This window comes from Leptosomus discolor, chromosome 2 (assembly GCF_034619465.1).
Source record: "Leptosomus discolor isolate bLepDis1 chromosome 2, bLepDis1.hap2, whole genome shotgun sequence".
NCBI classification, from domain to species: Eukaryota; Metazoa; Chordata; class Aves; order Leptosomiformes; family Leptosomidae; genus Leptosomus; species Leptosomus discolor.
In genome coordinates, this window is record NC_141392.1 from 8,618,613 (window position 1) to 8,634,923 (window position 16,311).

The window sequence follows — 16,311 nt, forward strand, 5'->3', positions numbered from 1 at the left end:
TGCTGGCCTTTCAACTTAAAGGACAGTCTCTGTACAGGAGAATAATATTGCTTTCAAGTTTCCAACATGGAAAGGTCTTTTTACAATTTGGTGACACCCATCAGAGTCCTGCAGGCAGGCACACCAGAGGAAGCTGCAGAAGCCTTCCTCCATAGGCTGCTCTGCCCAACCATTGGACCTGCTCCTGTCCTTGGGCTCACTTTCCAGCAAGAGGGAGGATTGAATGCAATCTCACTGCTTACTGAGCATTGTTTTCCTTTAAATAACACAATGCTGTAGTACAAAAGCAAGGCAAATCACACACACCGCACCCCCCCCACCCCCCCCCCCGCCCAGCGCTTGTAAGAGAGTTAATCCTCTAAGAAGTGCTCTCTAGTGCAATCAGCTTCTCCAGAAAGGATGCAGGATGCAGTACTGTCAACACCTATACCAGTGAAAATCTACCCGCCATTAGACTCCTGCCAGAGCAATAATAAAAAGTTTTCTGAAGTTTCCCATGGGAGTGATAAGTCTCACCTCCCTGGAGTGTTTTTTGATAAAAGTCTGACTGGGGTAGGGATGAATGAAGGTAGCCGCCAGGTTCCACCCACTCTCACAATATATACTTTGTTTAATGTGCTATAGAGCAATACAACCTACAATATATCTAAAATAAATATTTGACTAGTTAAGTAATACGCTGAAAGGTTCCCCTATCTTTATTATACCAGAAAGAAATGCATAGATCGCCTGATGTTACATCTCTGAAAAAATTTCCTCTGACTGGAACACTGGGAAGTGATTTTTCAGCTTGCGAGTTGGAGTAAATAAGAGGAAGGAAAGGCAGTAAAATACAGTCTTTAAAAAAAAACCAAAAAACAACCACCAAATTAAAACAACACAGGCAACAACAGTAATTGTTTGCTGATGCCACAAAGATTTCTAACAGGTCAAATGCAGCTGCATATAAAAGGACAGGTGCATTGCAGCTCTGAGGGATCTTTTAATAAAGATAACATCTTTACTAGAAAGGACAAAGTTCATCATTTCCTGTTAAAGATGCCCGTGCAATACCAGCGCAACTTAAATAATCATAGCTAAATACTGACTATTTGTGGAACAGCTTTAATTCCTGAACTCTGCACATGATGTACTTGCGTAGCAAAAGACTGCGTTACACCAACTGCCAGACAAGAGTCTTGTGCAGAAGCAGGATAAAATTATGAGTTCTTGTCTGCCTTGGCTTTTTCTGCCTCTGTTTACAAGGAAAAGTTGAATCACAGTTTAAATAAAAGGTGGATAATTTGCTTCATATGGGTAAGAAAATACTCAGCAGCTACATTCCTATTTTTCCTGCCTAGCTTTCAATGTAAAACTTATTAACTAATGAGGTAGGGCAAGTAGAAACAAAAGACAAAACACAGAAACACAAAAGACTGACTCAAACAACTCAAAGGCTTTGTCAGTAATAAAACATCCAAGATTTGCTTTTAGAAATGTTAAACTCCTGAGTGGCTAGGGAACCATGACTTATGCAGACATCATTATTAATACGCACCACCTTGTCTGATGACTTTGTACTGATCAAGAAGTTAAAGTCACATCTAGAAAGATGTGAACCTAGAGAGATAAGAAGGGATGTGAATCTAGACTTACAATAGATTGGTATAAGTAACCCTACTGCACTAGGAAAAAAACCAAGAAGCACGGCACACTAAGCATGGCTCTCTTCATTCCTAGTCACAAACAACAAGATCTATACTTGGTGTTGTCTCATTCCTGTGTCTTATTCTCTAGCCTGGCTTTCTTATTTCCATATGTCATGGCCTTTTCTGTTGTCTGCTGTTCTGATTTTCAAAACTATCTTTGAAATTAGTGCTTCTCTAAAAGAGATTTGTGTTACTCGTTTATTATATAAATATAGGCTATTTCTGCTGATTTTTTAAATCTTTCTACACTGTCATTTATTTATCACTGAAGTCATCCTATCCTTTGTGGCCTTTTGAGGGATTGCAGTTTCCATATTGGATCATTCTGCTTTGTGTTACTTCTTTTAAATGATGAGGCAAACTGACAGTTAAACCTTTAGTTAGTTCTGAGTTAGTCAAATTTCACCTTCTGTTTGCATTTCTAGGGGTTGGCTGGTTTTTGGGAATTTTTTTTTTTTTTTTTTTACATTCAGTATACTCTTGGACTCCAGTGTCATACAAATAATTCAAATAACTCTACAATACATATTTATTAATCTAATAAATGAAGAAACCCTCCTCTAGAGGAAAACATGTCACAGCTACATACAGGATTACCATCAGGATTTGTTCTGTTACAGAGATTTGGAGATTACATGACTTAGTCAAAGAGTATGAATGCTAGCCTCCGGAATTTTCCAGGTCAATGCTGGACAAAGTTACCTATAAGGAAGTAACATTCTAACATACTGTTTTGGACTATCAGATATTTGGGCAATAGTCCCTTTGTTAGAATTGTGGCTGGTCAGAAGTGTTAAAAGAATATGATTTTGTAGCTATTGCTGAAAGGCAGTGAAAAGAACAAACTACGCGATCTTGCTTATGGCTTATTTTAGAGGCCTTCAATAGAATTAGCCAATGCAACAGAAGGGTAAACAAAGTCACCAAATAAACACAGATTAAGACCAGAGATACAGGTAACAGGCATTATCAATTCAAGCATAGAAGTGGGATCAGGGGTATTTGCAGTCCATTTATTCATTAACTGTACTGTCCTTAAATGATGGAAATACGGGTAAAAGATGCGTACAAATCATTGGAGATGAAAGGCATAGCTTTATTTTAAACATAACAGAGATTCTCTTCCTCTGTTGAATTTCAGTTCATTCATACAACTGTATTCAAATTCACTGTTAAACAGCTAGGACCATGATGGTATCTACTGACCGCTGTTCCCAAAACATAGCCTTTTTGTAAGTATGTGCAGTACATCAAAGTTGGGGACATGAAAATGGTGCCATTTAAGAGGATTTCAACACATATGTAAGGATAGTTCTCATATAAAAAGAGAATAAATAGTTTGAAAAGCTAGAGGGGAAATAAAACCTTTAGTTTTCCAACATGATCTAAAAGGCACCCTACAATATTCATTAGACCACACTCAGGGGCACATAACTGCAGACCATTTACAAAAATCTCCGAGTCAGGAGTTTCCTTAGAAATAAAACAAAATTAGAACTGAAAATAATTAGTTTATGGACTCAATTCAGAATTTCCCAACTCTACTGTGGAAAAAAATTGTATGGAAATGCATTAGCCATGAATACGAGAGTCCTCACCCTGCCTTTCCTGTACAGGTGATACACAATCTTTGGTTTACAATTTGGAAAGATTCTTCGATCATTTACACATAGCATACTGGCAGGAGGAGCTGAGGATGCTCTTAAGACAGAAATTTCCTGGCACTTAGTAAGAGTGCTTGTCTTAGTTTATCCCACTCCAGCCAAGAACTGAGGTAAACATCTCAAGATACAAAATATCTAATGTTCCTAATAACAGCATCTAGGATCCCTGATCATGAGGACACAGTCTGATTGCTGGTGACTCTGACAAGCAGAAAAAACGAAGACATTTGAAGCATCATATTAAAATATCTCACATCACACAGTAGTAGCTTGCTCTGCTTATCTTCCTGTTGTAATTAATAAACATAGAACTATTGTGAGGTTTCAGAACATTCAACAATTTTCACTATTAACACAGCAAGTAATTAGGAGACAATTACAAAGGCAAACAACAGCATAAAAAAGCAAGAGTAACTCTATTCCTGGCAGTTCCAGAGCCACAATTTCAATGTTTACACTCAGCCTGTTCACCAAACACTCACACATTTGACATATCTTTTGGAAATTTATTGAGCTGATGGATTATTACTATCTGATTTTGAAACAATTGATTATTTTCTACGTATTAATGTACTGTTGCTACACAGTTCTTGCCAACATCCTACAAGACATAGTACATACTAAAACAAGTTAGCTTTTGCAGTGGTATTAGTTTATTAAGAATGACTTTCTGAAGTTTAGAGAACTGAAAAAATGCTGATCTATGGTGACAATTTCCATAAAATTGCCCTGCATATAACAGAAATCTGTGGAGACTAAATGGAAGAAGCTCCAAGTTGTACTCTCATTGACCTCACTGTAAATGGTGTCCTCTGAATTAAGGTCAAATATTTCAGATTTGTACTCCATACAGCTGAGTAACTGGGAATGATAAAATACAGAAACTAAGCAAATCTTGCCTAAAGGATTTGTTTTAGATTTGAGAACATGTGGAGTAAAAGACATACAGGTATGACTAACTTAGATTACTTCCCTTTGTAGAAGAAAATACACCTTTCACTAAGGTACTCATCATATTTTTTCAGGTACCAAAAATAGAAGAGTCGAGAGGGGACCAGTCCAGCTGTCATGAATACTTATGGAACAGTTGACTCCCAAAGTTCAAAAGCTTTGGATTAAATTTCAAAGGTAGGTTCTGAAACTGTTCTCAGTACATACTCATGACTAGGATGGAAAAAATGGATATTTTGCTTTCACATGTCATCTCTGTGCTTCACTGATGCAACCTACAACCTCAGTCTTCACACCTGAGACAGTGCTGGAGCTCCTACATGAGTACTAAATAGAGCAAAAAAAAAAAAGTAATTGCATACGTAATTTCACTGATATTAATAGCAGCTCACAAAAGATAAATTGAGCCTCCATTTCAACTACCTTCCATCCAGTTGGGAAATAAACCAATCTCTTGTTATTGTTTAAATGGCCTTTTATGTGGAATACATTACATGCAATTCCTGAGTCTACACGAGCTGAAACAGGTGTTTCTGGTAGAACATAGGTGAGCTCCTTTCACCGGCAATTCAAGCGCAGATGTAAACGATCAAATAAAATTTGATCAATCTATTCTCAAGGATATACTTTCCTCAAATAGGACCTTGTTTCTTATGTAATTGAATGGCATGCTTCATTATAAGCAGGCCCAATATCAGCTTTCACATCTTAGTAGAAATTCTAACTATGCTTTGTCCAACCTCCTAAAATACATAAGCTATCAAACACATCAGGCCTGTTTCAGTTAAATACTCGCCTAGTAATTTTATTTTCCCATATTGCAAAAACAGGTTTGCTTTGAAAAAATTTAATCGCAGCAGAGTTGCCCACAAAACTACACCCACCGTGCTCTACTTCGTATTCCCACGCTTTTTAATATTTGTCATATTTCATCGTTTAATGCGGTCCTAATGAGAGCATATTGGAACACCACAGAACCAGGCTCGTAAGAATGTGGTCTTGAAATAAAACATGGAACAGAAGGAGCATTGTATTGCAGCCTCTGTTAATGTTTTAATGGTTGAGAGATTTCCAACATGTTGGCAGTGTCAGGACAAACCAATTTAATAAATTATTAACACTAATCAAACATTTTTATGATGGCAGTCAAAACTTCCTTGGCAGTTAAGGTTAATTCTGTTGAAGTTTGACAAAGATGTTACTGTTTGATGGAAACCACGTTTAAAACTACAGCCTCCTTCAAATCAAAACCTTGCACTGCGCTGAGAAGAAACGGTTAAGCAACACGTCTTGAAGTACATAAAGAAACAGCGAAGGCAGCGCTACAGCCTCCCTCAGCAGCGCAAGGGCTGACGAATGGTAGTGAAATGTAAATTGATTACAGCGTATATAATATGCCTGCCACTACTTGGGAAAGGATAGAGAGAGACTTATCAGGAAGAGATAAAGCTCAGGCTGTAGAGGGGAGAGCGCTAAATCAATATACAAAGAAAATCTAGGCATTCCAGGCACTTGACAAGAGGAGTAGAGAGAAAAATAAAGAATCCTGCCAGTTTTGATGTATTAAACTTTGGAGAAAAGGTATTTTAAAACATTCTTTCACTCAAAAGGCAACTAACAATAACAACTCCAGACAACACCACATTCTCCCTCCAACTCCTCTAGCCCTGCCAGCTAGTTGAAATCCAGCACAGCAGAAGCTAATGAGGGGTATGGATTAACAATACAATGTTTCTCAGGCCTTTCTTGGGCCTCCCCTGGGGCACCCACAGTCTATACATCATCAATCTACTGCAAATTGATGTAGTCAGCCTGTGACAAGGGTCAGGTTTCCAGGACCAGCTACCAGGCATGATCTAGTCATTTTGAGTTATCAAGACAAAGCTCTGTGCTGCTGAGCTCCAGCCATATAAAATCCACGGTTCCCCAGGCTTTCAGTGAGCTGAAATCGAACCATAGAGCCCTCTCTGTTCTCCTCTACACCCCCTGAGAAACCAGCTCACCTTTCTGAAGTGACACCGTTGTTATTATTTTGCGCTCTGTTACATACGATGCCATCTCGGCAACTTCAGGCTCACAAACAAGAAAAACATATACTAACCCATCCGCTTATTATTATTAATAATTAATATTCTTATTTATTGTATGCTAATTATTTCAATCACATAAAACTAGTAATACGAGAAAACACACATATTTATTTTCAATATACGAGAGTGATGAAAAAGAGAAAAAGGTGCTTGCTGATGCAGGTTTCTACATAAGAAATAAGTTTTACTGGAGGAGCAAAAATTTTTGTTCACCCACAATATTTTTCCTGAATAATCACATGTGGGATCTTGCTTTTATCCAACAACCCATGTGCCACAGCTTTTCCAAATACTCTATGGATTATTTTGATACATGCATATTTGTGCTGACGTCCCCTTAGCTTAGCTGAAGTCAGAGGATTTCCACACAAGCTTGGTGGCAAGGGTGTCTTGGCTCACAGCACTGCAAGCCTTGTCAGCTGCACCAAAATGCATCCATTCAGATGGGAAGAGAGACAAGGAACCAAGTGTGCAACACACTGAGAAAGGCAAGATATTCTGTCAACAAGATACATGCAGCCCAGACTAAACTAGATTTAAATCACTAGAAAGGTCCCTGTTAATTTCAATGGATTTGATTGCATCCACACTGCTACAGCATTTGCAGCAGGTAAGATTTACATAATATCTATAGGTCTAGCACCACCTAAACTTACAATTAGTAGTTCTTCCTGAAGATAACTTCCATGACTGTCGATACGCCTCAGAAGGATTAAAAAAAACCCCAAATCGCCATATAGAAAAAAAAAAAGGATTATTGGATTCCAGGTACTTAAAATATGGCAGATTTCTGAGGCATCCATTATACTCAAACTTAACTTCAAATATTCACAGCTACTTGTGGTCCAATACAGGTGTGAACTACCTGTAGAAAACGAGCTTTTTTATTAATTAAGGAACTTAAATGAAGTTCAATGTATTTGTTACTTAGCATATTTCTATGACCATAGCCCACTAATATATTTTGTATGTCCAAAAAACATATCCTTGCAAACATTACTTAGGCATTTATTAAGAAGAAAACAAATCTTCAAATTTGTTTTGTCTGCTCCAAACAGACAACAAGCTTTGAAAGCAAGCAAGAGAACTGAGCAAGCCACTTGTGGTATGAACATCTGATGAACATTTGCTCATATTTATTCATGTAAGCATTCTGGAATTTCTCTGTCATGGACGGTCTTCCAAACACAATGTCATGCATATGGATGCGCACGAAAAGCAAATAAAAGGATGCACTAATACCTTTGAAGTAACTTTGTGGCTTTTATCTGATAGAAGCTTGTGAATACTTTGCTTCACTATTCACTCCAGTTTTTCACACTGCCAGCAAACTTCTACACCAGAGCAAAAAGGCCTCTAAAAAACCAGGCAACCTCAGTTCTCGTTTTCCACTAGCCCCTTTGGACAATGATGTGGCTCAAGTAAGTTTCTAATACATAACTATGTGTACGTGTTCAGAAATGAGGCTTGTACTCAAGAAGTTTCCATGATCTCTCACAATGAGCTCCTGCTACTGGACTAGCCAGTGAAGACAAGTTCTTCTCTTTATTATGCTAATAAACTTTTACATCGATGGAGAGGTAACCAAGGCCGTGATATTTTTGGAAAAGGTTGCAAGACACTAAGTGAATGCTTGGGGAACTATATCCAAACTGTGGTCTGTAGCTGGTAGCCATTACGTACACTTTTTTGAAGAAAAAATACTTAAGCCTTCCGAGTTTCCTAAAAAGGCATGCTCTCTAACCTACGTTTATTTACCTAATCTTTTACATATGTTTGCCTCGTGTGTGTGTACACATTCACCTTTAAGTGCCTGTGTAGCATTTTAGGCACATATCCCATCAGTTAAAAGTAAAGTCTCAATTTAAGCTGATATGAATGGAAGTTTGGAAAGAGAATGACTGCAGCTCTTTCTTTTAGTATACTACCACTCATAAGTGATTTTACCTATATAATTTTGCAGGTCTTCTGTGCAAAAGCCAAAACACACATTGACATTATTCTAGCTGATTACCATGAGTGATATTATATGGAGCAGACATTTTTAGAACAGCTGATAATAAAAAATGAATATACATTTTGGAAGAAGGCATCAGCACTTTATATAAATACAGGTTTATCTGAAGCAGTCTGTATGTTTAAGTGGCCTTCTATTTATTTTTTCTGTTGTTAAAAACTACAAGGAGGAACAAATTTTCCCTGGAAGTATATGCAAAGATGTGCTCATGATATATATAAAAGAAAAAAAAAAAAAAAAGAGCACATTCAGCAATGGCTCAGAGAAATCATGCCAGCTATCTAAGTACTTGACTATATGTACTGTTAAGATATGCCAGAAGAAAGAAGTATTCAGGTGTGTTTCAATTTGCAGTGGCCTGTTCAAATTCTGCCTGAACATGGAGGGAAGCCCATGGAAAATACATCCCTTGAATGAGCTCTGCACTGCTGACCTCCATTTAAAAAACTCTGCTACAGCTTCACCACTGCTGAGAGTGCTTGCTAGCTTTGATCAGTAGTGAAGGATTGAGGCTAAAATCCCGATTCACAGCTGGAGGAAATTTAAATCATCACCCAGACATGAAATTTTACCTTTCATATCTGGTAACGGAGCACATCAGTACCAACCATCTCCCCCACCTAGAACATCTGTCTCCACTCCTCCTCCCAACTGCAGCAACCCGTCCTATACAACTACTCCCTACAGGAGTGGGAAGTCTTGCAGTGGCTATTCACTGGGAGGAAAACTGCTAAAAATCTAGCCTCCAACCCCCAAAAGGCTGCTCTAGTACAGGCCAAAGGCTGACTCTGGTCTGACTGCTGTCTCCATCTACAGAATTATTACTGCTCTCTTCTTCCTAAGCTAAAGCCAAAACCAAATGCTGGTCAGTGTAAGTCAGTCAGCTTTTCGAACAATAATAAATCAGAGTGGTTTGCCTGTGCAGCACACTGAAGAGAAGCTTCTAACACTGTTTACATGGAAGTTCACAATTCCCCTCCCAGAAAAATGCTGCTTCTCTTCCCACTTCAAAGCCTACTGCCCTTCTTTGCTTCTCTTCCTACCTACCTTTATTTGACTGCTTTTTCTAAGGGCAGACAAGAACTCCATGAAATTCTCTGAATGTCTTCTTTTCAGGGAACAAAATACCTTCCCCCATCTAAGAGAACTGATGCACTCTGCTGGCTTCAAACTTTAAAAATATCTCTCTGCTGAAGCAGCTGTTGGATAATTTATATTTCTTAGAACTCAGCTGAGTATATGTACATTTTTGCTTTGATATATATGGTATAGTTGGTTTTCCTCCTTTCCATTGGCATCTTGTTTTTCACTTAAAATTTCAGTGTAGGAAATTCTGAAGACTTCAGAGTCTGGGAAAATTATTTGGGTTTTGGGAGCGAGAGAAGGGGAGTGCAATTTGTTTGTGAGTTGTTTTTTTAATGAAAGGAAAAAATCCTGAACAGCTTGCAATTAGCAGTTCTGAAAAGTTATAGTTTTTTCAATGGCACACAGCATGCCAAGTAAACCTACAAGAGATTCCTTAGCTTAACATGCCTGGAGCTGGATACAGTTCCTCTAAATCAAAGCACAGCTCGCACTAACAGTTGCAGTATGTTAGTGCTGGATGGTTGCTTTATGAAGAATTATAAAGTGACACAGCAGTCTCGCTGAAAAAAACACGCACCACGCTTTGATGTTTTTAACCACTAACTTCAAGAGGGCCAACAGAGACCTTCCTGTTTTTATTGCAGCCTCTCTATCATCCCTCCCCCTGCTCCCTCCCTCCTCTCCCACTGTTAGATGGGGGACTGTTATCTTTCAGTCACTTTGTAAGCTTGACTTGTTTACAGTCTGAATGTCTCTGTTTATAGGCCTATATCAGAGAACAAACAGGGCAAGTGTGACTTCCTAGGATCTGAAATGCGATGCTTTTTCCTCTTGGGCGAGCCAGAGTGGCAAGGGAGGAGGGAAGAAAGGGGAGAAAAGAAATGTGTAATTGTCCTTCTCCTCGTCCCTTTTCCCTCCAGGTTAAATATACACACCTGTAAGGTACCAAAGTCTTTCAAATAAACCAATTGCTTAAACGTTAGCTTACCAAAACGTCACGAAAATGCACAGCAATTGTCTCAGTAAAAACTAGGCCCAGTTCAGAATCTCATCCACCAACAGTAAAAAAAATGCTAAATAAAAGCTTCTCTTAAACCACCTATTTTTAAAGTTTCATATTATAGATCCATTTCGATGTTCTTTTGGGGAACCTTAAAAGCTTATATCACATTTTACTGGGAACATTTAAAATGTGTCAATGGGGTTATTATAAATATACACAATGTAATGATGAAATTTTAGAAACCATTAATAGCATGAGTTTGAGTATTCCTTCTTACCTTGAATAACATTTTACATCAGTCATAACCCCCAGTCCAGTCAATAAGAACAGTCCTTAATAAGGTATTCAAATGACATGAGACAGTTTGCTTACATTGCTAATGGCAGATTTCTTTTCAGTTCTCCATAACATAGAGGTTATAAACACCCCAGAGGAGGTATGGTTTTGTCCTAACTAAGGGTGTCTTAGTTTTATACTGGCAATTTTAAATTTAATTGTAGGATTCATTTTCATAGGTTTCTAGTTTCAAAAGGCTTGCTTTTGCACAAACACACACTTGGGAGCACAAGGGGTTTTTAAGGAGGGTACAAAGAGGCATATCATATTCACTCTTACAGTACCTCATGGTGAGGTGCTGGGCCAGCCAGTTTTGAGCTAGCTCTATCCAGGCTTTCTATTGTAGGTTGCTCACCAAAAGAGACTGAAAAGCTTTTGAACTAAAACAAAACAAACCTTAAAAAAATTAATAAAATCTAGGAAGTTAACTCTTTAAGCACAACCCCTTCCAAATAAATAGATCAGGCATGATAGAAGAGGAAAGATTTTACACATTGCTCTTCCTTCAACAGACATGTCCATGCAGGTGGGACCTTAGGGCACTGGCGCTTGGTGAGACACAGCCCAGTTACACTGTGAGTAGAAGCAGTGCCTCGTCCCTGCTGAGTCCTCCCATCTACTCTGAGACCTGTCTGCTCCTTGTGCCTCACCACTGTCTCAGAGTCAGAGCTGGCCAGGTCTGCACTGTGGCTCTCTGGTCCCTAATATCCCCTCCAATGTGCTCAGTAGCACTCCAGCAGAAGACCAAGCTCCTCTCCCTCCAGGGGTACCATTGTACCTCCCTGCTCCTTACTGGCAGATCACATGCCTTTGCAGACCACAGACAGGAACCAGTGTTGCCTGCACACACCTCTGCTATGCAAAGAGACAGCCCAGTACAAGCTGTGCCAGCTCAAATGACTGAATTTTTGAAATAAAAGTGAGAATTTAGTCTCTGTCAGAGTTCGTGTACAACTTAATCAGTTTAAACACAGCACCCAAGCAGACATTACCCAAGTGTGTTCTGGTGCCACTCTGCCTGGTAAGAGCAGTTGTTCCTCCTCAGCTGGCCTAGTCTGAAGACACACAAAGGTATCGGTCTTTCAGTTTTCTCCCACAGCAGTAGATTTCTTCTGCAGAGACACCCTGTGTCCTCCTGCATTCAGCCAGCCCCACCAATTTGCTGTCATCCTTTCACTTTCAGGTCCTGCCTTGCAGGAGGCACGGGCTTGTGCCCTTGTCTGGCATTTCAGACCTATGGGGCTTCCTCAGTGCAGACTGCAGAGCACGCTACGTGAGACACGGGCTTCTCCTTCTGTGGCCTCCTTACTCCAGAAGCTGTGGAGACCTGAGAGCTCAGTACATGGCACTCCTGCCAAACTGCAAGCAATGAGCAAGAAGACAAATCAGCCCTTCACAGAGCACCAAAGCCTCCCAGCACAGCTCAGTGCAGAGGGAAGGCAGAGATTTGTGGCCGTTCTGTTTTGTTTTAAACTAAACGTTTGCTGGTTTTGGGGTTTTTTTTTGTTTTTTTTTTTTTTTTTTATTGTTTGGGCCATCCATACCCCTTCCAGTCTCTGGTCACATCTGAGGAAAACAGAGGAAATTAAACTATATGAGTAGAAGGTGGTTTTTAATCACAACCACTTTTTCCCCTAGAGACCAGAAGCATATGCTTGAATTAATGGACTCTTTCCATTAATCACAAAGGGCTCAGGGTAGATGCAAGAGAATTTAGGTTTTCCTCATCATGCATAAAACTCCTCCCGCTCTCTTCAGCAGTTTCACATGGGGATGATGAAGCCATTCAGCCTAACTAAAGACCTGGCTTGAATCCGGGACCAGAATTCATACACACATTAATTTCTGGTTTTGGCATTCAGATACAGCTAACTCTTCTTCTGTCCATTTTTACACATTCCTCCTTTAAGATGGCTGAAAACACACTCTAATACTCAGTTCTAAGTACAGAAGTGGGGCTAAATGTGAAACAGACGCCTCTCTTCAGCATGGCCTGTCAGGAATCAGAGGACTCTTTCCCCTGTACCTCAATATTATCAGATCCCATTCTGACACGTACAATTCGGCCTGTCCTAAAGACTCAAACTATGTTATGGATTCTATTACATAGGAAACACCTAGACACAATGTGACAGGGTGTTTAGCCCTTTTTGTACTCAAGTCTTTACCATGGAAGTCACTTAAATTTTTTTCTGCTGTGTCTGAAAGGAAAACCTTCACAGCCTTGCATAGCGTATTCCTCATGGGCCTAAAGGTAATCAAGACTGAACTTGAAGGTATGAAACTATGTGAGATTTAGGTGTATTCAAGCACTTTGTGAATGTGTCTATCTAATTTTCAGAATAAAGAGAATTAATATTTTAAGTCCCCAGTCTCAAAACAGGTTATTCAATCAGCATCATTCCTGTAGCTAGTAAGAGCCCGAGGAATCTCGCAAATGGACAAAATTCACGTCCAAGCCTTCATCTCTCCCGCTCATTCTGACACATTCTAGCTGGATTGCCTTTCCACATTAATTATCACACTGTAGTCCCTGTGGGAATTACTGCTTCTCTGAAAGTAATAAGATGCAGGTGTAAGTATCAGCATCCACCGAAGACCCAGAGAAGTTCCCAAGATGATACACCTCATGCAATGTGATGGCATATGACTTAGGGTTGTATTCGAGCTGGGCGAGCAGGCTGACTGAACAAGGGCTTCCTGGACTCTGTTCCTGTTAATAGATACTGTGCAACACCAGGTTTTTCCTCTTCGAAGCTACTTCTGCGTGCTTGTGCAGTGTGCACCACAAAGTAGGGCTCCTGGGCAATTATGCTTCAGGAGCATATAATTATGTCACGAAACATATAATTTTCTTTATTGTATGATTTCCTGAGCTACTTTGCCCTGTGAAATCCAGCACGAACAGAGAGAACCTAGGACTTCAGAGTTTTTCCTGAAAGCCCAGGTGCCAGCTGCTACTTGTGTTCCTGTGCGTATATCTATAGTGATATTCAAGATCACAGAGAGGATCTATCTCATGGGCCAAAGCTGCATGAGCTCTAGGGCACGGACTCCCCCCACCCCAGCTCAGTACAGTGCCTGGGACTCCACGGCTCTATTACAATGCAAGCACTAATTAACAGCCCAAGCAGGCTTTGTGCAACGGTTGCCAAGCCAAGTTCTTTGCTTTCCACTGAGTCGTTTGCCCTGCTTGGCTTTTTAAGTTCATCATTTACTGCGATGTACTAAGTTATATCATAGAGATTTTAGAGGCATGACTCCCCTCCACAAGTTACTTTTGAACAATAACAAGTCATCATATGCTTGTTCCTGTGCTCTGATGAGCTTTGAACTTTAATAAATGATTAATCCTATTTAGAAGTAACTTAACACTGCCTTAACTGCATCTTTCCCTGAAGTGTCACTTTGACATCCTCTGTTGTGTGCATTCATTGCAACTTTCACACGCTGTAAATTAAGAACATTTACACATGCAATTAGTGTTAAATAAATGCCTGAAGAACTCCTTAGGGATTAAGCAATTAGATGGCATCATGGAGTACCCTTTGTACTTAATGCTTATGAAGAAAATAATCTACCCGTTTTGCACAAATTGCGTACGGGGGTAACCATTGTGCCAGCAGGAAGTGCTTGGCCAAACTGCCAAATGCAGCCTTGAGTTCGTACACACCGCCCTCGCCCCAGCTCTCCCATCCCTCCCCCACCAACTTAAGAGAAATTAATAAGGATAAATTTGTGACCAGAATAATACTTTATTATTAAATTATTCCCTCCATTAAAGAAACGATAGGATTTAAGAACTCAAATTCTTAATATCATAGTTAAATCATATTAAAAAATCTATGTAGACAAAAATACAGCTTGATACACCCAGGCCATTTGCACAGCCAGTGACAATAGCGACCTAACCCTTTCATATCCTGTACTTATTTTACGGTGTATGAAAACTGTAGTCAGCATGTGTGGCAAAGGATGCAAACAGACTTAGAAGGAGAAATACTTGGCACACTAGAGTGCCTTGCAAGCAGGACCATGTATTTTATGTGTACACCCTGCACACACACTTAAAGCATACTGAAAAGAACAGCAATCCTTCGCCCTGCAATGTATATGGCTGGTACTCACAAAAATGATCGGTTAAACACCAAAATTAGGGTGTTGGGAGAGAAAAGGACGATGAATTGTTACACCTCGAAGTTCAAGGTTAAAGTAAATGTGGTTCACTCTCATTAACACCCGTCACATTAACACAGGCAGCCTGGATAAAGTTGTACCTGGCCCATAGACTTCTACACAGACAAGCAGGAGCTGGGCACAAAAAAAAGCAGCTGCTTTGGGAACAGAGTGAAGTTTGAAGTTACACCCTGAGCATTTAAGTCAGTAAAACTACCAACACCGCTGTGCTGACACCAGGACGGCCCCCCGCCGCCCCCCAGGGCACCGTGTCCTCCACCCTACCGAAACGAACCACTGCTCGCAGAGGTCACCCGCAAAGCCACACACCCTCCGGACAAAGCAGCCCATTGTAACCGAAAGCTTCCCGGAGCTGGTGAGTGCCGGGATACAGTGAAGGTGGGGTAAGGCGTGAACTAGTTGAGGATGCATTTAGCAGGAGAAGAGAGCGCCCTGCTTGCAGGGCAGCGGGATTTCCGAGTGCCAAGCATCGAAAGAAAAAAAAAAATCGAAACAAAAACAATAACAGCAAAAAAAAACCCACCCCAACCCAAAACACCCAACCCCAAACAACATAAAACAGCTGCAGGGAAGTTGTTTTTCCACTTGATGCAGGCTATAGAAGTGGTTTAAAAGGTACCCCTGTGGATGCGAAGTGACCCGCTGCAAGACATCCCAATCTCGGAGCGCCAGCGCCACCTCCTTGTCAAGGAATTTAGCGGCAGGCTCTGGAAACGGCCGCCCGCGGCTGCTCGCGTTTGCTGGCGGCACAACCCGCCCGGGTTTCTGGCCGGTGCCGCAGAAGACACTCGGTTGACACCACCGGGCCGGTGCAGGCGGGTCCCCCGCAGCCCCCCGGCCCCGCACGGCAGGCAAAAAATATGTCTACAAAGAGGACAGCTTCAAATTCGTGGGAAGCCATCGGAAATTGGACTTAAGCCATCCTCCTCCTAAAAGGTGTATTATTTTTCTGAGTACTTTTTCGAGTAGAAAGACTATCTTGAAACAAAGGGAGTCTACTTCTGTTATTTTCTTTGAAGTAAAAAAAAAAAAAAAAAAAATTTTCAGTGACTTTGTTCAATCAGAAGCAAAATGTTTCTCTCATGCAAGAAAGTTTTCCATAGGTAAACATTCCTACAGCAAGATTTCAAGAACACCCCAAGATGTTAGTGGGTATTAAAAATATTTTAATATTTAGGTCTGGTAGAACATCATATTTATATGATAAAAAAGCAGATATATAGTTTTATAATCTTCCCTACTCCAAATCAGCAATTCAATGCTCTGTTAAATCAATGAA